This window comes from Cavia porcellus, unplaced genomic scaffold (genome assembly GCF_034190915.1).
Source record: "Cavia porcellus strain 051 isolate PalLab524CR breed Dunkin Hartley unplaced genomic scaffold, mCavPor4.1 scaffold_3, whole genome shotgun sequence".
Taxonomy (NCBI): domain Eukaryota; kingdom Metazoa; phylum Chordata; class Mammalia; order Rodentia; family Caviidae; genus Cavia; species Cavia porcellus.
Window position 1 is genome coordinate 10,828,842 of NW_026947486.1, and position 24,134 is coordinate 10,852,975.

A 24,134-nucleotide genomic window follows, 5' to 3' on the forward strand; every position below is an offset into this window, starting at 1 on the left:
GTGCGGCTCCTGGTGTCAAGGAAGGGAGGGGTAAAGAAGTTCCTATTTTAGGATGCTGGGGGGAGGGCTTTATGGGGGCAGGAGATGAGAAGAAAAAGCTTTCTCACATGTGCAGTGTGGGCGGGTCCTCCTGGCCTGCCTTGCCAGGGTGTACGCATCTGGGGAGTTGGGGGCCCCAAGCAGCTACGAGGACCTGGACCAAGGGGCTTCTGTGGTAGAAGGAGGTTGCTGCCCAGTACCTACCTGTACCCCATGGGACTGGGAGATGTGAGCCAGCCTGGCCACGTGCTGTATCTTGGCACACTCCAAGTATAGCCATGGCTATACCCTCTGTGGGTGTCCTCATCCACATCCCCAATTGTTGCATTAGTAGGACTGAGCTTAGGGGCTGGGGGTTTAGCTCAGCGGCATAAGCACCTGCCTTGTAAGCAGGCGGTCGTGAGTTCGACCCCAGGTACCAATAAAAATGAAAAAGACAAAAAAAAAAAAAAAAAAAAAAAAAAAAAAAAAAAAAAAAGACTGAGCTTGGAATCAGAAGGAGGCAGGGTACCCACCAGCCCTGGCCTTTCAAGCATTCATACCTTCCCAGCCTCCACCCAGAGCACCTGGGTCATAGCACAGAGTGAACTTGGCCCTCCGGTGGAGGTGGAGGTGGCAGGAAGAAGAGGGAGAGCGGGAGGGGGAGAGGCATCCCCTCCCTGTCCTCTGCAGAACACAAGTGGTCTGCAACAAAGGGATTTTCTCTCCCACCATACATATCTGTGCAACTCAGGACTTACGAGCCCCTCCTCCACCAAGGTCCCAGAGGAGGCCACCCCAGCACACACCCACACCCTCTCAATATGCCCCCAGCAGGTCTTCCAGGAACTCCGACAGTCTCTCCCTCTCAGAGATCCCAACCTCCCCAATCCCAGACTCAGTTAAAGCCTCATACCCTGCAGCACGTGCTTCCATAGTCTCCCTTCTTGAGCTTCTACCAAACCTCCTGCACCAGCCACTGAACCTCTGACAAAAACTTTGGGTGGGCCCCAGAAAAACCAGAGAAATGTCGCCAAGCCCATCCAGGAACTGGCATTGCAGACTCCTTCTGGTCAGACTGGAGGGTTGCTTCTCTGGATGACTTCCTTAGAAAGATGGGAGCCAAGGGCAGCCAACTGTGAAGGGGTGGGGTGGGGGTGGGGGTGGGGGGTGTGCCACCAAGGCTTCTGGGGAGGAGGAGAGACACTAACTGGGATTGACCGGAGAGTGGCTGGAGGGATCATGCACTCTGCTTCTCAGAGACCACAGACAAGACACTTCCCATTCTCCTAGGATGGCCTGTCCTGGTGTTTAATTCCTTTCACTTCCCTCCACTGCTGGGCCACACCAGGAATTAGGGACTCACCTGTGTATTCAAGAAGGTGGGAGGAGGTGAATTTGGAAACAGGTGTCCCTGAACAGCAGGCCGCCCAGCACTAGGTACCTGAGAAAGTCAGTAATCCCTCTTACTCCTTCCTGGGTCTCCAAAACCCCTGCACCTTGCTTTGGGTCTAGTTGCTAACTCTCTGAGTCTGTACCACCTGGAGGCAGATCCTGAACAAATGCTCCACATGGAGCCTCCAAATGCCACATCAATGTCCTTCTGTCTTCATCAAGGCTTTGTAGGAATAAAAGGCATTTAATGCCACCCCTTCCAACAGAAAGGAACAAGCTATACCATAAGGCTAATAACTGCTATCATTAGAATACACAGGAAGCACAAAGGAACTTTCATCACATAAAAGATACGTAAAACGCAATGGTCCTGCAATCTGCATGCAGGTTCCTCACTGATTGTGCAGAGCCTGGGAGTCCCTGGAAAGTTAACGATGAGGTACTGAGGAGGAGAGGGACACCCACTGTCTTTACAAGGAACAATAGGGATCCCATGTCTGCTACTCAGTTTTGAAACTCAAAGCACCCCAAAACAAATCCGTGGAACAACTATGTTATAGATAGAGGCCCATGAATTTTTGTAGCTGTTCAGGGCTTAATTACTCCTCCTTGATCCGTGGGACTAGACACGACATCGCCAAGGTTAAAATGCCCTGAACAGAGCTGAGCAGATGTGAGCGAGCTGGCAGACGCGCAAATGAGGCCTGCCTCGGAGCACGATAACAAGTGACTAATACATTGCATATCGTTGAAAGAAAATTATTTTTCTCTAATTTGCATTTGCTTGGGGGTAAAAAAAAAAAAAAAGCCCAGCAAGTCCCTCCTCACAAGCATGAGTCTAAATCCTGGAAATACAGCCCGGCTGCTTTAAGAGAGCTGGAAGGAGGGAAAGACTGCCAGTGTTTTGACGTTGCAGGCTTGTTTATCTTTCCGCCTTTCCTCCAAGGCGAAACTCGTTTTGCAAGCAACATTCCTACAGAAAATGGCACACGTCATAAAAAGAGACCAATTTATAGAACTGGCACCGAAGTTCATGTATCACTCCAGAAGCATCTCCCAGCTCCCCACAGGGAGCCCAACTAGATGCAGAAGTCCACACTAAAACTAGGAGGGCAGACCTGGGGATGAACTACATCTGGAATATGCTGTAGGCTCTATTCCCAGGGGCCACAGTCACACAGAACGGCAGGATGTAGACTAAAGTCAGCCCTAAATTCTGGTCTAAGCCCCATGGGTGGACAATCATCTATCTCAGTATTCCTGGGGGCAGTCTGCCCAGGGACAGCCCACAGGCAGACCCATGTGCATTTCCAGGACTGGCCAGGCAGGTGATGGTTGCCACCAATAGCCTTCTTCCCCAACCCTGGGGCATGTCTGCCTGTAGAGAACCAGGAACTGAGTTGGAGCCCAGAGTAGGTGGCACTGCTGGCAGACCTCAGGACTGTACTTTTACGTCCTGCTGCTGAAGGAAGGTTAAAAGACAAGAGTCACCAAAAGCCAACCTGTACCCCTTCCACAGAAATACACCCTCCTTTGGGTCCTGAACCTACCCAATTGCATTTCCACCTGGGAAACAGTGGCCAGAACACAATGCCTGTTGTATCTAACTTTTGTGAATAAGAGGACCACTGAGGAGACCAACCTTCAGAGCCTCTAAGACCTCAAGAAAGCCTTCAGATACTAACACATTCTTTCCAATAAGCTTACCGAGGAAGCTGGAAGTTACTTCCCCAAACTTACAAACACTGTCACAAGCAGCTGAGGACCCAGGTTCATGGATCCTGGCCAAACCCCTTCAGAAAGTGACACTCCCAAGTGGGTCTTCTCCAGTCACCTCTGCCTAACAAGTTTCCTAAACTGCGACAATCCATCCCTCCCCCTCCCTAGCCCTGCAGAAGCCACAAAAGGTGTGTATCACTTGGGATGGTGTGGAGGTGGGAGCGGGTGCTCTCTTTCTTTCTCATCTGAGGACAAACTAGCCAGAAAGTGCTGGCCACCTCTGCAGCTCCTGCACGGGCCTGCGGGCCTGCATAGTGCATGCTTTGTGTAAGTGCTGAGGAGGCGCAGCGCTGCTCGCGCGCCAACAGCTGTCACATTATTTGCACTCGCTGTAAACAGCCTTCACATTCCCCCCTTACCACATAGTTAAAGCCAGACTAACAATCCACAGTTAGAGATCAAACCAACAACAGCAGCATTGTGTCTGCCTTAGCCTTCGCACCAAGCCCAGCAGCTGGCAGGTTTCTCCGGAACAAGGGACCCCCGTTCCCTCCACCCCTCCAGGCTCCAGCCAAGGCCAGCCAAGGAAGCATGCGTTTGTCATTGCTGTTTGTTAAAGCCAAAGAGCACCGCCATTTCGCAGATTTCTCTGTGGTCTATCAACCGTCTCAGAGTTTGTGCCTTTTGGTAGCCTGGGGAAGCATGATGGGAAGGGAGGTTGCGCAGATTCCCAGGATACGCAGCCAAGCTGGAGTTGGCCTGCCCTGGCCAAGCTGGAGTTGGGACAGACAAGCCAGTGGCTCTGCGCTTTGTGCGGGCTCCACCTATGACAGCCTCTGGTCTTTCAGAAATTGCCCAACTCACTGAATACTTATTGGTCGCCCCACTGATCAAAATGTCTCCTTTATGATTTTTGGTTAAGTTGAACATTTCCATAATCGTCATTATTAGCACAAATTACACGCCTAATCGGTCCTTAAATAGATTTTAATTAAATAATCATACAAGGCTCATTTTATGACTTAAGAAAAAGGCATTACTTTTCGTTATAAACTTTCCACCAGGATATGGAATAACGATAGCAGACAAATAACTCTGAAAATCACCAATAACCAATGGTCAGACTTTCCTGAAATGGAGCTTGTTGTCCCTTCTGGAACTGAAGGTGAGACTAGATACATTGTATCTATGCAACTTTCAATTTTCCTCCTGGAATGAGAAGGAAGGGATCTCTTCCTCTCAAATACTATTTTGCCTTCTCTCTGGCTAGGAGAAAGAGACCCCTTTAACCATCTGGAGAGATTTCTCCAGCTAGTGGCTTCTAGAGACCACTCCTCCCCACCCCCACCCATTTTCCACCTCAGTCTGCTGAGAGTCCTGGTGCAAAGCAGGCAGGCTGTGCTTGTTAAATGCTGTGTAAAATGCTGTTAATAAAATAATAAATACAAAGGATAGAGGCTGCTGGGTCCATGGGTGTTTTGACTGGAAACGCCTTGGCACTTGTCATGTGTTTATGGGAAGGCAGACAACTCTAAGGTTTACATAGTTTGGACATTTTCTGTACTTCATTTATTCTTTCCTAAATGACGTAGGCCTCGAGCTATTTCAAGTTTGCATTTGTACATAACTGTGAAATGCCTAGGAGTTTCTCCAATTAAACCAAGTTTTAAATCAGATCCAAAGTTATAGCATACTCTCTAGCTTGCCAGACTCCACCCTCAGCCTCTTTGGGCTGAAGAAAACAAACAGACCCTCCAGAACAATCCTCAGGTCCTTAAGCCCCCCCCCCATCTTGACTCCCCCACCCAGGGCAAAGGTTAAGGCGTCTTCAGATTCCAGGCCTGGCTGAGCTACACACTGTGGCAATCATCGTAGTTAGGCACATCCTGTCCACACTACCTCTAAAATAGTGAGCTAAAATGGGGATGAAACTGCTGGTCTGGTAAAACCCACTGCTCACAAAACAATGTCAGCAAAGGCTGTAAGGGACGCTTTAGAGGGACAGGGATTCGTGCCTACTGAAGCTCTTTCAGCACAAAGGCTTTTAGGGGAAGAAGGGAAAAAAAGGGGGAGGGGGAGAGAAAGGGAGGGAGGGCTCCTGTTTCAGAGCAGGCATCCCCTGAGAGTCAAGAACCAAGTGTAGCTTCAATCAAACGCTGACTTCCCCTTTGGGAGTCGAGTAGGAAACCTGATCACAGTAGCTTACTACCGGCCTGGATCCATACAGCTCTGGTTTTCTTCTCATGCTAGTAATTTTTTTAAATATATATCGATATAAAAGAAGCAATCCCTGGCAGACTTTATTGAAAACCACACTGAGTCCTCATAACATCCGGACTTAATCCCTATCAAACAAACCACAGCATCTCTGGCCTCTGCAGCAGGCCACCCCCTCTCACCTCTTCCAAGCAGGTCTCTCCCCTCCAGCAGCTCCTGTCCCTTCCTCTGAAATAATTTCAGGAGGACTTGCCAAAGAGCACCTATACCAGTTCTGGAATCAATTCTTAACCATATAATGATCCCACTTAGGGGAGGAAAAAAAAAAAAAAAAGCACAAGTCCTTTCATATGGAATCCTTTAAAAGGCAGAATGCAAAAAACTGTAACAAAGGGAAAGAGGAACCCACACAGAGGGACCTAGAGAATTACTCTTGGAGGGGACCTTTAGCCTGCATCCTTGGTCTCCGGACACTAGCCTGGCCAGATTAAGGGGGGCCCTGGGGCAGCAGGGAAGAGAGCAGTTACCTATAGGAACACAACCAGTCATTCAAAGCAATTGTTAATCCTTGGGGCCTACTATGTGCCAAGTATTCTTCTTTGATCCTAAAGGTGGATAATTATTCCCAGTCTTACAAATGAAGAAACTTACTGAGGCTCAGAGGCCATAAATAACTTGCCCCCAAGGTCACACAGCTAGTAAAAAAATGGGCCACGGTCAAACTCAGTCATGGAGTTGCGGAGAGGAGCCGATTACTGTTCTGATTGTGTCATGTGAAATTCCTGTTTTCATGAACTGTCTCCTCAAAAAAGTTTGGAAGGGTTCTCAGCCCTTGCACACCCAAGCATAGTTAAAAGACAGTGCTTAACAATTATGTGACCCGTCAGAGTGAGTCTGAAAGAGCCCAGCCCAATTTCCCCTAAATCCAGTCCTCTCTGGGTCCACTGAAAAGTATTTCACAATTTTCCCTACACCCTACAAATCTCCATACACTGAAACGGCCTGGTGGCTATAAGGATCAACAGGACACTACATAGCCTTTCTCAGAGTAGGTGGGTAGGTCACTCTCAGGTCTCTGGTAAAGTGCTGACTACTGGTACTGGGAACTGGGCTTGCCACACTAGCTTTGCCACAGAAAGCAACAAATCAAATCATTTAGACAGCAAAAGCCCTTTGGAAGGGAACTCCTACACCGAAGTCTCCTAGGGTTTAAATGAAAAGCCCCAAGGACCAAAGACAGGAGAGAATTTGGAGAACTACCTTGCAAGATGTCAGCCAGGCCCAGGTGGATCTTCTAGTGTTCCTGCCAAACGCCAAGCCCGGAGGCAAGTTGGGGAATAGGGTGTCACTCCCTTCCCCCCAAAAACGTTGGCACAAGTCTCAGGACCCAACATCCTTTCTGCACACTATCCCCAATTCCTAGGTGTGCTCCGGGCTTTCAGATGCTCCGGGAACTGCCTACACCCGACGATGTCGGCAGGTTCCACTGCCAGCTCAGCTCATCGGGGATAGGCAGGGGCACAAGACACTCAGCTGCCTGCGGGCTTCCCAGTCCCCCAACCATTCGCTCCTCCGGACGCTGAAGCTCCAGATATATGAAATGGCCCCGCGGCTCAACAAGGAAGGCAAAGTTCTCAGCGGCTGGAGGGACCGAGGGGCGACAGCAGCGCTGGGCGGTCACCCTGCTGGCCAGCCGAACACGCCCCTGCAGCTCAGCGGCCCATGGCCCCGGGCCAGCCCTCCGCAAGTAGCTTTCTCTCTTTTTTAAACTTTCTAGCCTGGGGGAGCAGGCCAAGTTTGCAGCTGGCCCTTCCTCCAGCTCCCGGGGAGCGGGACCCCCACCCCCACGCAGCTAGCCAGGAGTCACGGCAGACTTCTTCACCCACTCCACCCTACCCTACCCCTCCTACTTAGGCCACCTGGAGCAGACGGACTCCAAAGCGATCGACGTCCAGCAGCGCCTGCGACCGCAGCGTCCGGAGAGGAACTCCCCACAGCCCCAACGGTCCCGACCGGTCTGCGGCGCGCACGAAGCACGTCCTCCACACTCACGCTCTCTCCAAAGGTCTAATGCTTCGCGAGGGGGAGGGGGAAAGAGCTAGGCGGGCAGAGAAACGAGCTTTAAAAAAAAAAAAAAAAAAAAAAAACTCTTCAGAAGCTAGGGTTTTTGGTGTCCTTGGCATGATTGCGAATGCCCCAGCAGAACAATAGAAATGGGGGGTGGGGAGTGCCGGAAATGGTGCAAGAATACCCCTATAAACCTCCCCTCCTCATAGCAGTTATTATTAGCTTGGAAAGACTTCGGTACCCTAACTGCAATAGTACCTTTTTATAACTTTCTCTGAACACGTTCTCCTCCCCACAATATGAAACTACAAAGGCTAAAAGATCGCTGGCAAAGTTGTGACCTCCTGAAGCTTTTGAGCCTCTCATCTGCTCTGCCCCAGGCGCCCTGACCTGACTCACCCCCCTCCCCCAACAGTTCCCCCGTTTTGCACCTAGACAATAAATTTAGTTTAATTTAGCTTCCGGTCTTTAATTTTAGCAGGTCTCCTTTTTGCATGCAAATCAATATGGCAATTACCATCTAAAAGCTCGCCCAGCCCCGGGTCAATGTAAATTGATCATTGTCCGCCTTCCACAAAATAACACCGGGAGTCTGTGGTGCATAATGAGATTATACTGGAAACTGTCTTTTAGATCACAAATTATATTTTATGCTGTCAGGATCTTCTCCAAACGGACTTCCCGCTTGTCTAATCACAGGGAGTCCAAATCTTGGATGCTGGCTGGGGAGACACGAATCTTCTCTCCCCCTCCAAAAAAAAAAAAAAAAGCCCCCCAAAAAGTGAGGACCCCGACTTGTGAGACCCTGTACAGGGATCACCCAGAGATGAGCTTGCGCCCCGAGAGAAGGCTTCTATATAGAAAGATCGCATAGGAGTATTGTTAAAAATGAACTCCTACCCCTAAGTCACATATTCCTTCCTGAGGACCACATAGAAGGCAATCAGGGGAAACTGTAGGGGGCTGGCCATCAGCACACCCTCCGGCTGATAAACACAGGGCTCAGCTACCACAGGGACAGAGGAGGAGGCCATACACTCCAGCACTGCTGCTTCTCCTGACTCCATTATCTAGGCCTCACCAGGGTGGCTGGCTTAGCAAACAGACGGAATGCCCTCTGCCATAAATGCTGGCAAAGAACCTGGGCCGGGTGGTGGCTCCTGGAAGCCTCTCTACCCCAGTCTAAGCAAGGCCCCACCAGACCCGATCCTTGAAACCCGCAGCCCGAGCTTCGTGGCAGCGTAGGACCTCTCTGGCCTCTCAGCAGACCCCGGGGCACGGGTGTGACCCTAAGGCCTAACAAAAGGCCTTCTGAGCGCCTTTCGCCCGCGAGCTGGCAGGGTATTGGGGGGGGGGGGTAACGCTGTAGCCGAGGTGGACCCACGCGTTCCTCCGTACCACCGCACCCGGCTGGGTCGCTAGGCCAGGAGCCCTCGAGGAAACCACCAGCATGGCATTGTCACAGGGGCTGCCGGGCACCCCAGAAGACTGACCTGGGCCTGAAGCAGCACTTTGGCCTTGCAAGCCTCCTGCCCAGCCCACGGCCCAGCCCTGCCCCGCCCGGCCCGGGCTCCACCCAAGTGCGGTCTTCCCAATAAAAGCTGGAATTCCCGGCTGGGCTTAGACAAAGAGGGACCGCGGCAAATCGATGCCGCGGGCAAACTAAACCCTCGCCGGAGTTTACATGCGCGTCTGGGGTCACGGAGGCGCCTGCTAATCCATCCTACACAGGCAGTCCCCGTCATGGTCTCCACCAGGAGAAAAAAAAAATTAAAGCATGCCAAATGAAAGCATACCTTTCTCCCTTTTATTCCTCTAAAAGGCCACACTTCTTTCAGTTCTGCCTTCTCCCAGTGCACCAGGCCCTACCCTACTTAGGCCAACAAGACCCCAGCAGCCACATCTCTTCCCCACCACCAAGTACCAAACTACTCCTATTTTTCATACCCCACCCAGAATCTCAGGATGTGAACTCCAAACGTCTCCAGGATTCCTCCTACCTGCTCAGCACACATCCTGCTGCCCAAACCAACCAGAAGTAGCCTCAGTGAACTTTGGGGAGGCTACTCCACTTTGTTTTTCTTCTAGCAAATAACTTTGTTTTTCTTCTAGCAAATACATTGTTTCCCTGTGAATTCCTGTGTGAAAGTGGTTGTGTGGCCCACACTTCCTTGTGCCTAGGACCCTCTCACTCTGCAGGAAAGTCTTCAGCCTGGAGGTTTTGTCATTCAGGCTGTGCATCTAACACATGGATATATGCATATGAATGCTTTTTGTGTTTTCAAGTGACCCTCTTCACACCTTTAAATGGGCTTTTTGTCTCTAGAACGCACCTACAGAAATTCTGCCCGTTTCCAGCTCAACCAAGACTGAGATTTTTCTCTTAGAATATGGCTACACATTTCTATATTTGCATACCCATGTTTACATTGCTCTTGGCCTGTTCTTTATCTCTTATGTATCTCTTGTCCCATTTGGATGTTGGAGCCCAAGTGTCTTGATTTGTCTCAGCACATGTCATTCAGACACATAACTTAATCTGACCATTACTGTCTAAGACATATACCTTCCTTCTACTTATATATTCTTGCTTTGCCTATAATGTGGCTCATTCTCTGGCCAGACCAGTATGGGTTTGCAGTTTAAATCTAAATCCCTTAGGTCACAAACCCTTAAAAGAAAGGAAGGAGAGGGGGCAGGAAGAGAGTGGAATGTCAGTAATGAGTTATTTATGCACAGGGTAACCCACCCACCAATTTCAAGCTCTGGAAAGAACTAATGTCTGCAGAGTTGTATTAAATTGTTAGACCAATTCAATATTAGCCCCATATGTGTATACAAGTGATGGATCCCAACAGTGTCCAGACTGCTCCCTTTTGAGTCTGTCTCTCCACAAGTTCATGAATTAAAAGTATCTATTTGTATAGACAACTCAGTGACTTCCCTATTCCTGTTTTCTCCCTCTCTCCCCCCAGCATACCTGTACATCCTGGCCTGGCACCTCAGGCTCAGGTCCTCAGTCTGCAGTGGTCTCAGCGAGAGGCCCCACCCATCTACACTCAGTGCAGATCTTCTCTTACTTGAATGACAGCAAAAATTCTGAGCGCTACATCTGTGTGTCCCAGACTCAGTTCCTTAAGTGAAGTGCCCATTGTGTGTTCACAGCTCCCCCACTGACAAGTACCAGGTCAAGCTAGATCGTTTAGCAGCTGCATTTGGTTTGTCGAAGAATCGAGCCCAAAGCGCCAGAATGTGACCAGGCAAACACAGAAGAGAAAGGAAAATACTAGGCCTAGACTCCCCGCCTGCCCCTCCCTTCCCGTGGACTACTCTAGCCTCCAGGAATCTCTCCTAAATTCTGCCTTCCTCCCGCAGTATGCTACCTCTAGAGCCCTCAAAGGGTTAAGAGAAATCTCGCAGCCTTCCTTCCACCCGGCTCGCTGGGCCCGCAGACTAGCTCGTTCACTCGCTGCTCACGGGAGTCTGCTGCCGTCTCCGCGCCCCCCCCCCCCGTCCTTCAGCCGGGAGGGAGCCTGCATGCCTGTCTAGACCGATCTATCACCCGCACACCAACAACACCCGCGAGAGGGCGGAGACCCTGCCCAGGTCCCCTGGCCCACCCGGTTCAAGGCGGGTAGAGCCCGGGGAGCGTGACGGTGCCTGTAGGGATGGGGGAGGGGAAGCCACAGGCGCTGGCCACCCGGAGGACCTTCCCCAGCCTCTGGCCCCCGTGCTCCCACCAGCCTCGGCTGCCGGGACACAGTCTCAGCTCTGCGCGTTGGGCAGTCCTATTTTTATCTTGTCTAATCCCAAACTGGGCGGGGAGCACAGGCGTCGTGCTTAGAGAACAAGAGATAGGCGCAGGAGGCGGGGAGAAGCCAGGCAGCGACGCGAGAGGGAGCAAGTTAAAGACACAGCGGAGGCGACGGTGAGCAGGAAGAAAGAGCGGGCTGCGCGGGCCTCGCGGCGCCGCACGCAACGCGCCGCCCCGCGAAGTTACATTCGCCTCCCCGCTGTCCCTGGCTGCTGTCCCCTCCCAGCTTCCCAGCGGCGCTCTCCGCAGCCGGGACCACGGGGGCCCGGCCTGTGTGGGAGGCGGAGGCCAGGCCAGCCCTGCAAAGGGCTGGAGAGAATCGCTAATGAGCTGTGCGGCCCATTGATCCAGAGAACACTTCCTAATTAACTCTCAGTCACCTACTGGTGACAGCGCCTCAAAGGACAGCGCTGGGGCCAGCGGAGCCCCAGCCTCGACCTGCCGGCCGAGCGCCCGGCGCCCCAACCCCGCGCTGTCCCCTAGCCACGCTAGGCAATTGGCGTGCGTAGCGGTATATACCCGCAAGCTGAAGGCCATCCTCGGATTAAACCTGGACGGCATATTAATTATCGCCTCCTGCTTTCCTCTACGTGCTAAAATCCTGCCCAAAATAAACCCTAGAGCCAACCCTGCAAAGCCTAGACCAGAAAACAGGTCAGGGGAGGGCGCGGGGGGGGGGGGAGAGGGAAGGGTGGAGAAGTGAGCCTTATTCCCCAAGTGTCCACATACAGGAAGGAGTCTCTGAGGCCAACAATTAAAATGCCTTCCACTCATGCAATTCTGTTGGCAAAACCGAACCCAACACCTCATAAGGGTTGATTTCGGCCCGTGGTGTCCGTTTCCAGTGTCACAGGAAGTGTCAGATGGCTAGAAATACCCAAGTCTGTCTGCGCTCACCACCCTCCGGGGTGGGCCATTTCCTTTTCATTTTTACTCCCAGGCTATGTTAAGGATGTTTTTCCAAGGGGCCACCCCCAGAACCAAGTACCAAATACCCCTATCCTAGCCACCCCTCAAGAGACACTTCCAAAGGGTGGCATAGCCAAAGCACTGAGCTTAATAGTCTAGACTCAGAGAGGCTATGCGAATACCTATTTGAAGCGCTGGTTTCTTTTTAAGGTTTGTTTTTAAATACACATACCCTCCTTCCTTCTTTGCTCTTGTATCCCCCCACCCCCACCCACTAGACGCGGGCGGCGAGCACCCTCGCGCAGAGGCTCTCACAACCTCTAGCTGGAGATCGAAGACTTTCTGGCAAAGACTCATTAACAGCAAATTAAGCCTTGCCTGACCACGGCCTACGCGCGACCAGACTCTGCCGTCTTCGGGACCCAGCTACGTGCTCCCCTCTAATGTTCGGGTGGCGGGTGACCCGCCGGGACCTTGAGAGGCTGGAGCCGCTATACTCCGCGCACTGCGCCCCAAGTCTCAGTTCGTAAACACCAGGCGCTTGTTGCCGCCGCCCGGAGTCCCCGAGTTGGCGGAGGCTCTGCGGCGCAGCCTCCCGCCCGCTCCAAGCGCGGGGCCCGCGGCGCGTCAGCGCCTTGCCCTCCCCGCCTCAGCCGAGGATCGCGCCCGAGTGCGCAAGTTCCTCTTCGCCCAGAACCTCTTCGCCGCACGCCCTCCGAGTGGGACCAACTTCCTCTGGCCACAGACTTTCACACGCCCATCAGGGGTTGCCACCGGACTCCCCAAGGCCCAGCGAAGGGCCCAGGTCTCGCCTCCCTCCCCCTCCCCGCATGCAAACACATTCTACACCCACCCCTGGGGGTTCTTAATTTAAAATCTACCCCTCGACTACCTGCAAGGGAGAGAGTGGGAGGGGGCCGCAGATTAAAATATTAAAAGAACACTTACAAAACAAAGCGTCTGACCTGGAGGGCGGGCGGGCGAACCGGCCCAGTTCAAACCACCGGCTCTACACAATCGCTTAGTTTTTTGTTTTGCTTTTTAAATCCACGTGATTCGCGTTTTGGGGTAAGCCAAGAAAAACCCGGGACACCCCTCCCGAGTTCTGCGGTGGCGACAGGTCGAGCTCGGCTCGGCCCGAGGCGCCCGCCACACACCCTCGCGCACACACACGCCGTCGTTCCACTTGGAAGAACCAAGGGCCCCCGGAGAGGGGAGACGAGGCGGCGGCGGCTGGGGGTTTTTACAGTTCTTTCCCGAGTCGAAAAAGAAAGCAGACGGGAACTCGCCACCCTCCCCTTCCTGCTCGCGAGCTAACGCCGAGCCGAGCTTCCCAGCTTCCAGCCCAACCCCCCCCCCGCGCCCCACAATCGGCGCTCAGCGGCGACCGCGCTCCCGCGCAGACAGACACACACACACACACACACACACACACACACACACAGGCTGCAAACTTCCACTCGGCGAACTCTCTGCTCTCCTCCCAACCCCTCGGGAGACAGCAGCCCCCTCCCCCGGCTGCTCTCCTCCCTCTCTGGTGCCCACGCGGGGCCACTGGGGTTGGCTGCATTTCTAACAACTTATAGCTATAAAATAAAAACGAAAGCGAGCAAGGCAGCTAAAGAAAAGCGCAAGGCAAAAGCTTCGTGGGGTCCACAAGAGTCGGAGGAATCCGCGGCGGGCGGGGGCCTCGGTGGAGGGGGCCGACTGCAGCCCGCGGCGCGCCAGCCCGCCCGCAGCCTCCCCGGGGAAAGGTGTTCGGGGCACTGACCTGAAATCCCCAGTCGGGGAGTAGGCAGGGAGTCTGCGATCCTGCGCTTTGAAGTTTTCCCCGGAGCAGAATCGAGGCGGCGAAGAGAAGCCGAGGATGGTTGGGTGGGTGGGTGAGGAGAGGTGTGTGGAGCTCAGAGGTGGCGACGTTAACGAGCGGAGACGGAGCAGTGCCGGGGAAGCGCGGCGAGCAGCAAAGTTTGCCGTCCCCGGCTGCCCGCAGCCCGCTCACGGCGCCGAGCTTGCTCGCCTCCCTCACCGTCTGCTGCCAGCCGGCTGCCCTCGGGGTCGGCCCCGCCAAGGGGTGGGCTCTCGGCCGCGTGGGGGTGGGGCGGGGCGGGGCGGTTGCCGAGCTTCAGGGCAGGTGGCGACAGTCCCGCGCGATCCTCCAGGCTCCCGCAGCTGGACTGGGCTCGGCCAGGCTCAGCAGCTCCCGCGCCGCCGCTGCCGCCCGCGCTCGGGCAGGAGCCCCAGCGCCATGTTGACGGTTCGCCGCGAGCGCCCGCTCGGGCTGGGTGTGTGTGAGTGTGTGTGTTGGCCAAGTCGTCCCTGCGCGGCGACAGCGCGGCTTGGGCTCTCCGCCCGGCGGCTCGCGGGCTCCCCCTCCGCCGCCGCCGCCCGCCTCAGTCCCTCTCTCGGTCGCGGTCTGGGCTCCGGGCGCGTCTCCCCGGCAGCTATCGAGCTCAGCCCGCGTTCAGCGAGGAGCGCAGCTCAGCCTCACCTTGCCGCTGGGAGCCCGGGCTCCGTCTGCCGCCAAGCGCCGCGATCCCAACGCGTCCCCCTCCCTGGTTCCCTCCTCTTCCTCCTCCCCCTCCCTGCGCCCGCCCTCCCTCCCTCCCTCCCTCCCAGCAGCCGCCTCCCCTCCCCCCGCAGGCGCAGCGCTCGGGCGACAGCCGCCCGCCCGCCGCCGCCTCCAGCTCTCGCAAGTTTGAGCTCCCCCAGTCTCCGCTCACCCTCCGTTGCGGCGCCTCCGCGGTGGCGTTTCGGGAGGGGTGATTCCCCAGGAAAGGTTTGCCCGAGTTTCCCTGGCCGTCATCCGTTCGCGGCCCGGAGCGTTTTGGCCTCTCTATGTCCGAACCCTGGACCACCTGGGTGGCACCACCCCAACCCCCGCTACCGTCCCCTCTCCAGCTCCGGTCTAGTGGGCTGCTTACGCCGGGCCAGGGTGCACGTCCTGGGCGAACCGGAGACCGACTTGGGCGGCGGCGGCTGTGAGGGCTGCCGGCAGAACCTGAGAGGAAGGGATGGGGGACGGCGGGGGCAGGTCTCCTAGGCGCGCGCCGAGACTCCCCTTGGTACCCAGAAGGCCAGTGGAGGACCGCAATTACCATAAAGCGCCTCGCACTCAGCTCAGCCAAAGCTGTCAAACCCCAGCGGCAGCCGCCACAGCCGCCTCTCACCACCAGCGCTGCGCTCTCCCGGCCTCGCGTCCCCTCCGAGACCCAGCAGAGTCTAGCAGTGCGCGTCCGCGCACACTCCACCCCTGATCGCCTGCCTTTTCCCCGAGGAGCTCGTTCCCATTTCAGTGTCAAGAGCTACCTGAAAACGCCACCCGGGGCAACAGTGGCCGTTCCGCCCTAACTCCGCACCCGAGTTCCCCGGACGTTTCAATTGTGTGAGAATTGTTTGGAGACGGGGGTGGGGCAGGGGGCAGCTCTTGGGGGGCACAAGGCGGAGGGGGACTGGGCAGTACAGAAGCGGAGATCCGTTTGAATTTTTCCTGGATCTGGAGCATTCCATGGTCTGCACCTCAGATGGTAGGAAGGTCTACCCTGGCCCCTCACTCGGGGGCCATTGAAGATTATCTCCCTCGTTTTATTTTCCTTGGCAGGGAGCAACTTTTGGCTTACACCGTTCGCTCCATAAATTTCCACCGGTAAAGTCGTGCTGATCGGTGCTCGGCGGCGGCGGCGACGTACAGCCTGCGCCCGCAGCAATTCAATTCAATTGACACGTATTGAGCTTCTCCAGCGCACCCTGCGCGGCTCTAGGCGGGGAGGGAGGGCGGGGGCAGGCAGGCGAGAGAGAAACGAGGTTCCGGCCTCCCCGGAGCGCAGAGCCTCAAGGGCGAGCCGAGAGCCCCAGTTCATGAAGCTGGCGGGAAGGGGCAGGAGGGGGGGATGGGTGTTCCGGCCTAACCGCACACACACCGGGGGTTCAGACTTCGACCGCCAAAGGTGACCCCATTCGGTTGCTCCCCAGGGTCTTTTTATGCTGGGGCAGGGGGTGGGGTGTCTCTTCTGCCTAAGTACAAGATGGTGCAGGCTTGAAGAGTACATATATCCGAAATGGAGGTGGCTTGTAAATCCACACGGAAAGTTTTTAAATATCCTGGAGTGTCCCCATGCCAAAAATAATCAGAAGCATCTCAAGTTGATTACTAAGTCAAGGTCAAGGCCAAAATCAGCTCTAGCTAGGAGATATTTTCCCTTTTAAAAATGAGACTCACTACTGACTGTGGGACTGACATTAGGTGTGATTTTATTCATTCTGTTTTACTTCTCAGCACATACTTATAAAAACAGCCCTTCTCAAAGCAGAAGTGAAACATCTCTACCGTTTGAAACCTGAAACTTTGGGCAGAATTAAATCTTCATGCTCCAGAGCTGCTTGTAACAACTGATGCAAAAGACAGGCAAGCAGGCAGGCAAGTGCTCGAGTAAGCAGTGCCCAGCCGTGCTGGGCCGCGATCACTTCCAGGACTCGCGCCTGCAGAATGGAATGCACACTTTGTCTCCCCGGTTTTTCTGGGGGGTTGGATGTCTCTAAAAACTAACCCACATATTTTTTTAATCTCCGGTAACAAGCAGAAAGACACCTGGACTATTATGCCATAAAGCTATTTTTTATAAAGACATTTTAGGGCCAGACATTAAAAGTTATTAGACTGAACGCATGCGAGTTACAGACACAGCTGGAGAAAAGGCCGCTGGTTGTGTTGTAGCACCATTTCTTTTGAAGCAACTCCTTTTATTCAAAACAAGTCTAAAATAACCGGGAAAGCTGGCGTTGGATATTTGTGGGGAAACTCTCAGAAGGTCCAGGTAAAAAGATTGGGTGGGCAAGCTGGCCTGGGCAAACGTGAAGTGCAGCGGTGCCAGGCTCTTCCGACTCCGTTAGGCCGCATCCCAGAGGCCCTGGCCCCATGCCCATCCCTTTACTCCCTTCCCTGACACTCCTGAACTTTCCCCAAAGGTACAGGCTTTTTCCCAGAGTCACATATAACTATCCAGAACTTTTGAAAAATCTAGGAGGTGAGCAGGAAGCCTGCTGCCTTTTGGAGTCCCTCGGCTTCCCAGGGCTGCTGACAAAGGGGCCTGTTTGTCTAACTTTAAGTCCTAGAGTTAAAATGAATGGGGAGGGGTGCTGTAAATGCGAAGGGGCCACAGTGAGGGCTGACTACCGCAGAAATTTGATGCTGGAGACAAACAGGCTAGTAAATTTGCCTTTGACGTAATTTGCAGCATTCACCGCCCCCCCCCCCTTTAGTCTCTTGCCTCCACCTTATCCTCTGGCCTCCAGCATATCCTCTGGCGGGTGGGTAGGATTAAAGGTTTTCTCCTCCATCTTCTAGGGATACACTTTCCAACTCCATGGGATTTAAAAAAATATCTTAAGGGAGTCCTAAGAGGTGTGAGTGGGGGTGGGGTGGGGGGATTTCTGACTCACTGAGAATTAAAATGTGGAATTTTTCTGAGGTGCCCTAAAGCGGAGGGGAGGGAAAGGACAGGATTACACCTATTGGCCTGTTTAGTTGGAATTACTGGAGGAAAAGAGGCAGAAACTGGAAGGGCAGTCCCATTTCATGTCTTCACTCGAGAAGAGGTTCAGGAGCTGAGGACGCAGTAGGGCCAGCAGCCTGCAGGCGGCCTTGTTCTTCCCCTGCTCCCTCCTCCTCTGTCCTCCCGCAAGCCCCTCTAGAGCTGACCTCATGGGTCAGGCACTCTGGTAGGGGAGGATTTCAATGAAAGCAGAGGAGGAGGCAGAGGGTGAGAGCGAGTGAGCGCAAGGGAGGCGAGGCTGTGCAGCCAGCAGCGAAATAAAGAAATCGGAGTGGAACTGAGGTGCTTCGAGGTGGAGCTGCTGGGGCTGCCCCTCCTCCACCCACCCCATCCTCTTGAAAAGGTCCTGTGGTTACAACATGTGGCTGGACCTCAGGCTCCCCAGTCCCTCTCCTGAAGCGGATTCTAAGCAGACTATGTAACTGGGCGAGCAAGTTGGAGCTTCTGGGAGCAGGCCTGGAACCAGGCTGCCCTTTGCAAGTCAGGCTGACTTGGCAATGCCTGCCAGGGCCTCGCACCTCCACCCACACCCAGGCCTAGGGGAAAGGCCTTGCCCCCCCCTCCCCCGTGATGAAGTCCTAGTCAGGTATAGGGAATCCTGGGCTCCCAACATCGTGTGGGCATTCGTTAGTAATGTGTGTGTAGGACAGAAATCCTAATCTGTAGGCCTCTGGTGGCTTTCCTCTGGGCTGTCCTCAGGCCTAGGATACTAGCCATCACAGTTACAGAAACATGTAGCACTTAAGTAGTTACAGGTAACACAGTTTTGCTTTACATTTGCAGCCGGTTAATATTAACTATCTTTAACAATACAGTCACACTTACAGTCCCCCCTGTTACTTTTTAAAAGACTTACTGGCTGGTCCAATTGCGGTTTTACAAAGATACATTGGCTCACCCTCCAAGCCTTGACACATACTCAGCTCCCCCTCCAAAACTCAAATGAGGTAACAATTGAAGGCCCATTCTTGTCCCAGGGATTTCAGTAATCAGGAAACGTGTAGAGGTTGTTGCCTTCCAGGACAGATATGGCTGGGTTCGCCTGGTTAAAGATGGCTGCTCTTTTGTCTGCCTGGCCTTTGGAAGGTCACTCGGTGGTTGGGCGACAGGGCTAACATGGTTCATACCAACAGTTCCTCAAAATCTCTGGTCTGGACTCAGGTTGTGTCAACTCCTGAAGCCCAGACATGTCTACACTGCACAACTGACAATATGGTTGGGAATTGACCAAATGGGCACAAACATCACAGGCTTTTTTCTAGGAGGCCGCATCTCCAGCTCAGCTAGGTCCCAGTCTAAGAGTTGTGAAAGCCCATCACGCTGGTCAGATGCTCCTAGAGATAAACCTGGACAGATGCCACATCCAGCCTGGGCTGCTTATTTAGCAAGGCGCCTCCTGCACATATTTTACCAGGTGCATATTTGGGGGGGGTAGTGAATGGGAAGTGCAAGGAGAGGGTCAAGGAACAACCAACTACTCATCCTGTAGCCAGCATGCTGGCCTCCTACCCCAGCCATTTTGTATCCAGTTTCCCTCCTCCACTTCTGCTGGGTCTTGCTAGAGACTCACCACCCCAAGTCCTTCTGGGGTACCACCCAAGACTGAAGGAATTTGGAGGCCAGCCTCTCACCTCCCCCAGCCCCACAGGATGGGGTACTGACCAGTAGATGGAAATGTCTCTTAAAGGCCTCTACCCCCCACCCCAGACACACACATCCTGGCACAGGGGTGAGTGGTGCAGGGTGGTTGCCTTTGGGAAGGTTGCATTCAGGCTTGTGCTTGGCTGGAGATTGTGGAGATTCCAAGTGGCTTAATCTGCTGCACATTTTACCCACTCCCATTTCACCTCCCAGCCCACTTTGCTCAGCCTCTGTCTCTGGTGCCCCCCATCCCTGTTATCTCCAGCGCTTTAGCAGCAGTGCACCCCCTGGCAGAGAGTGAGGGGTATGGGGAGGGGGCCTGCAGGGTGGTTTGTGTTGCGAGGCCTGACAGAACCTTCTGTGTGCGGCAGAGGGAGGAGGCTAATGCATAATGCACAGCGCCTGGAAGCCCGGCCATTAGCGGCCTGTCGGTGACACAGACAAACGACTGAGAGGGAGGAGATCCAGCTCGCTCTGGAGTTTAAATATACCAGCGTGGAGGGGAAACGCCATGATTTAAAACTGTGTGTTTGCAGACACTCGCATATATTTTAATGATTTCCAGCAGGCTATGCATCCCAGCCTCTCATCCCTCCTCCCTAAGGTGGGGGGTGAGTGTGGGGAGGGGGGAATGAAGGCAGAGAAGCCTCAACCCGAAGACCCACCGCCAGCTTTTGAGAGATGAAGAGAGAGGTTGGTAAAGGCAGTGCTAAGAAATCCAGGCCTGGGGAAGCCGCAGGAACCAAAGCCATCCTGATCTTTCTCTTTTCTTTCCTTTCTTTTTTGCTTTAAAAAATCTAGCCATAGGGCCTTCTACCCTGGACTAGACTGTGTCACACTAGAAAGGTCCTGGGGAATAAATAACAAACCCTGGCATCGTTCCTTCCCTCAGGAGCCCACATTTTTGAATCTTCCTTTTCCATGGACAACCCAGAGACCTCCTTCCTGCCTGTTTAACACACCAGTGTTTTTTAGCAATTAAGGCGAGAAGGGGGTGGGGATAAAGATAAGCCAATTTTTTTTCCCGCCATGCAAGTGTGAAAGATAAGATAAGGCTAAGCTGGGGCAAAGCGGCTGCTTACAACCTCCCCTCAGCGATTTTGATCGGTCACTTCTTATCTCATAAAAGTGCTCCTTTGGAAAACTGCATCAAAAAAAAAAAAAAAGAATAAGGCTAAAGGAAAGCATTTTCATTTGGAAGTGACATTTAAAACCCACCTCCTCTCCACCAACAACCCCCTCCCCATTGGCAGGCTCCCCAGGAAAAGTCGCACCTCTACTACAGGGCTTCAGGCTTTCTCGTGGGGGGCAGGATTACTAGTGTAATTAGGCTGAATAAAACCAGGGATGCATGATGAGGATTTATCCTGCATCCAACCCAAGCTCGCAGTGGCGTTTACCTTCTCTTAGTTACTGTCGATATTTGCATTTTACCATGGTGTTCCAGTGTTGAAACTAAACAGGTAGTTTTATTTGGGAGGGTCATATAACTGTGTCAACATGAGGTTGTTTATGCGAAATAGTAAGAAACTCCGCTGATTTTTACAGGCCCCAGTAAAGGGAAGAAACCAAGAACTCCAACCGAACTGGACTCTCCAGGAGTTTTAACAATCCTTTTTCCTCACAGGAATCTCAGGAAGGGATTTCCGGAAGACTTTGTTGAAGGTTTTAGTGTCAAACTCCAGGCCCCTAGGGCAACCTACAGACTCCCTCCAGTTCAGATGTGAGCTCTAGACCGCAAACATCAGGGTGGGCCGGGGCCCCAAGTCCCTTCGCCAAGTCAAATGGACCGAACCGCTCCGCTCCCCTGCGGTTCAAAGCGCCCTCTGGTCTCCTACCCGCCCCCCACTGCCCCGTCTAGGGTCTGCACCTTGGGAGCCCGTCACACACGGGGGTTGCCCTCTCTGGACCCGGGCTAGGCCGAGACCCGAAGCCCCGGCCCAGCCGCAGCTGGACTGTCCCCGGGGAGCCGAAACCACCGAGCGGGGAAACCCCTCCTCTCGCCTTTCCCCGAAAAGCCTGGCCGCGGCGTAAGCGTCAAGCGACCGGGCATCCGCTGACAGCCGGGCCTCACGTAAGGCCCACACGCGTCCCATTAGTCAGCCCGAGTTCCCCTCGGGCAAGCCGTCTGGCGCAGCCCCAAGGCCGGGTGCTGCCCGGGAGGGGGTGCGGGGACGCGGCGAGCTGGGGGCGGGGGCGCGGGCTCTGCGGGGCCCGGCCGGGCTCGGTTCCGCGTTCCTGGACCCGCGGGTAAGCTGAGCCAGTGGGGCAGGCCGCTCCCTGGCTGGCGCCGGGGAGCCGAGCTGCGCTTCACGTGCCCGCCATATCAGCGGCGGCGAGAAGGGGGGCTGGGAGCGCGTGGCCGCTCCGCCAGGGCCTCGGCTCTCGGGTAGCCGTTTGGGGCTGGACCCGGACCACCTCGCAGCCTCCGGCCCCGCGTTAGCCGAGAGTGGCGTTGCTAAACGCCCTGAGACTCAGGGCGCCGGTGGCAGCGAGGGTAGGGTGCTCCTCGCGGCCGCCCAGGGAACTTCCCGGCCGCCCCGCCGCCGCCGCAGTCACAGGGACCGGAAGCCCTCGCGCCGCCCGGAGCGGCCTCCGCTGGCCCCCAGGGCTGTTCCAGACGAGGGCTGCCCGCGCGTCACTGCGGACCCCTCCTGGCCCCAGGCGCTGTCCGCGCTCTGGAGTATCCCCGTGTAAGCCCAGAGGACCCTCCCAGCGGTCTGTCGGGTGAGACATCCCTCCGCGACCTCCAGAAGCATGCCCCTCCCCCTCCCAGCCCCGCAGCTGGGCCGGGAGGGGCGCGGAGCCGCCACTCCGGCCAGGCTGGAACACCTGCTCCCGGGCCCTGCAGCTGGGCGCGTGGTGCTGGGAGAGGCTGTCTACTGTTGTATGCAGAGATCGCGGAGGAGAAAATGGGGCTCTGAAGCTCAGAGCCTGGAGCAGTCAAGCCTCGGCCACTCACCCCCCCCCACCCATTCTGGGCGGCCTGCGGGGAGGGGGGGCTCGGTATCCTCTCGAGGGTCGAAAGGCCACTAGCCCCTGAGATACAGGTTCTGGCCTTAAGAGGCTCGCAAGATAGATGGGGCAAAACCTGTTTTGGGAGCCTGCCCGTGCCCGCCCCCGCTCTCCAAACCAGACACTCTCGTCTGCCCCTCGGCCCCACTCTAGCCTTAAGGCGGGGGACGGGGTTAGGTCAAGGCGGCACCACACCTCCTCCCTTCGCCACAGGGACACAGTCCGGTACGGGGCTCCTACTTTGCCACTCCGCGTGGGGGAAGGCCGATGGGCCTTCCCTCCTCTGTGCCCATCGAGATCCAGCGGCGACCCAGCTAACCTGCCTGGCTTTCCCAGCCTCGCCCCTACCCCATCCCGCCCTCCACGACTCTCCTGGCCCAGGGCCCGACCGAGGAAGGCGTTGTTTTGCCAGCGGGAGCCGAGCGAGTGCGCAGAGAAAAGCCTCCCTGCTCTAATGAGAGTGCACACAGCGCTGCAGCGAGGAGGATGATTACCCGGCGGGCGGGGGGCGCGGGCCCCGGCCGCAGGCGGCGTGTGCGGCGGCCCCGCGGGCCCGGAGTCCCCGCCTGTCTGGCTGCTAATCGCACGCTTTCTGCTGTTACGGAGGCAGGCGGGAGCCGGCGGCAGAGCCCAGCGCCGGAGACTCGGCGGGTGACACGGAAACATGGCGCAGCGCCCCTCCCCCGCCCGCCCCGCGCTCCCGCCTCCCCGCGCTCCCGCCTCCCGCCTCGCACTTCCTCCCGCCCGCGCGGCTTTTGCAGTTCTAATGCTCTGCTTTCGGCCCGGCACCATTACGCTAGCAGCCGCTTTTCTGCGGCCCCGTGCGTCTCTTTCCCCTTTGTTTTAAGGGTGTATAGAAAACGTTCGCTTTTGTCCCGAGCTCTCGTTAAACCAAACTTGTGGTGGCAACGGAAGGCGGTGCGGGCGGGGAGGGGCTCGGGGATTTTGGCAGCAGACGACTCGAGCGTGGTGGAAACTTCTCTAGCTGGGTTCCCCGCCACCCCGCCTTCCCCCTCCCCCACTCGCAGATCAGCGGTCCTGCCAACGCTTCTCCCAGAGAGGCCCTGGCGCTCCAGGAAGGAGGTCTGGGGCACAGGGACTTTGGGCACGGGTGAAGAGCCCATGGTGGTGCGAGTCTGTGAGCCTCGAGTTTCTGGCACCTCGCTCCTTGCAGCCTTAACTTGTCTCTCCTTCCCTTTGGTCCTTCAGGGCTTATATCTCACTTGGTGGAGAAGAGAGAAGAGAAAGTGTTTCATGTGTGTGGTTTTTATTTTACGGGTTTGTTGGAATCTCACACCTCCAACTGTGGCCTCTTTTGTAAGATCTAGGGCGAGAAGGGAGAAACGCAGACGCTGCGGGAAAATGATCGAAAACCTTGTCCCAGAGACTAGATTGTACAGTCCTAGCCTCCTCAGCCACCCTTAGTCTGTACGCGGGGTGGGGCGACCCTCCAGAGTTGGGGACGAGAGGGCCAGGTTTCTCGATCCAGGAGACTAGAAACCTCCCACCGGCGAGAGTAGGAACACAGGTCCGCCCCCCCTCCCCGCTCGCGCACGCGCTGGCGCGCTCTCCGGCCCGACTCACACGCCGCAGCTCTCCGCATCCGAGCTGCTCAGGCGGCAATTTTTTAAGCCTGCAATTAAGCGAGGCGTCGCCGTGTCCTCTGCTAGTGTCGATCCTGTCAGTCGCACATGGCCTTGGTGCTCCGGTCCGAGGCCCCGCGATTAGTCACAGGCTCGCTTCGCTCCTTCCCTAATCCGCCTCTGCAGGCAGCCTGGGGACGCGGC

The 24,134-nt window shown here is 55.3% G+C and overlaps 1 protein-coding gene across 10 annotated transcripts in view; it reads right to left on the minus strand.

The window, feature by feature from the left end:
• The window catches only part of Bcor (BCL6 corepressor), a 127,187-nt gene that overhangs the window by 29,951 nt on the left and 73,102 nt on the right, over positions 1–24,134 (minus strand). For 2 of the 10 annotated variants that reach the window (XM_003469370.5, XM_003469367.5), the window contains exon 1: positions 13,911–14,676. The exons of 3 other annotated variants lie outside the window; for them this stretch is intronic. The gene's annotated coding sequence lies outside the window, so the exon portion shown is untranslated. Of the gene's footprint in view, positions 1–243; positions 459–7,268; positions 7,361–13,087; positions 13,458–13,910; positions 14,677–24,134 lie in introns of those variants that run through there. 5 more of the 10 variants (XM_003469369.5, XM_003469368.5, XM_013151963.3 and 2 more) reach the window with 4 other exon arrangements.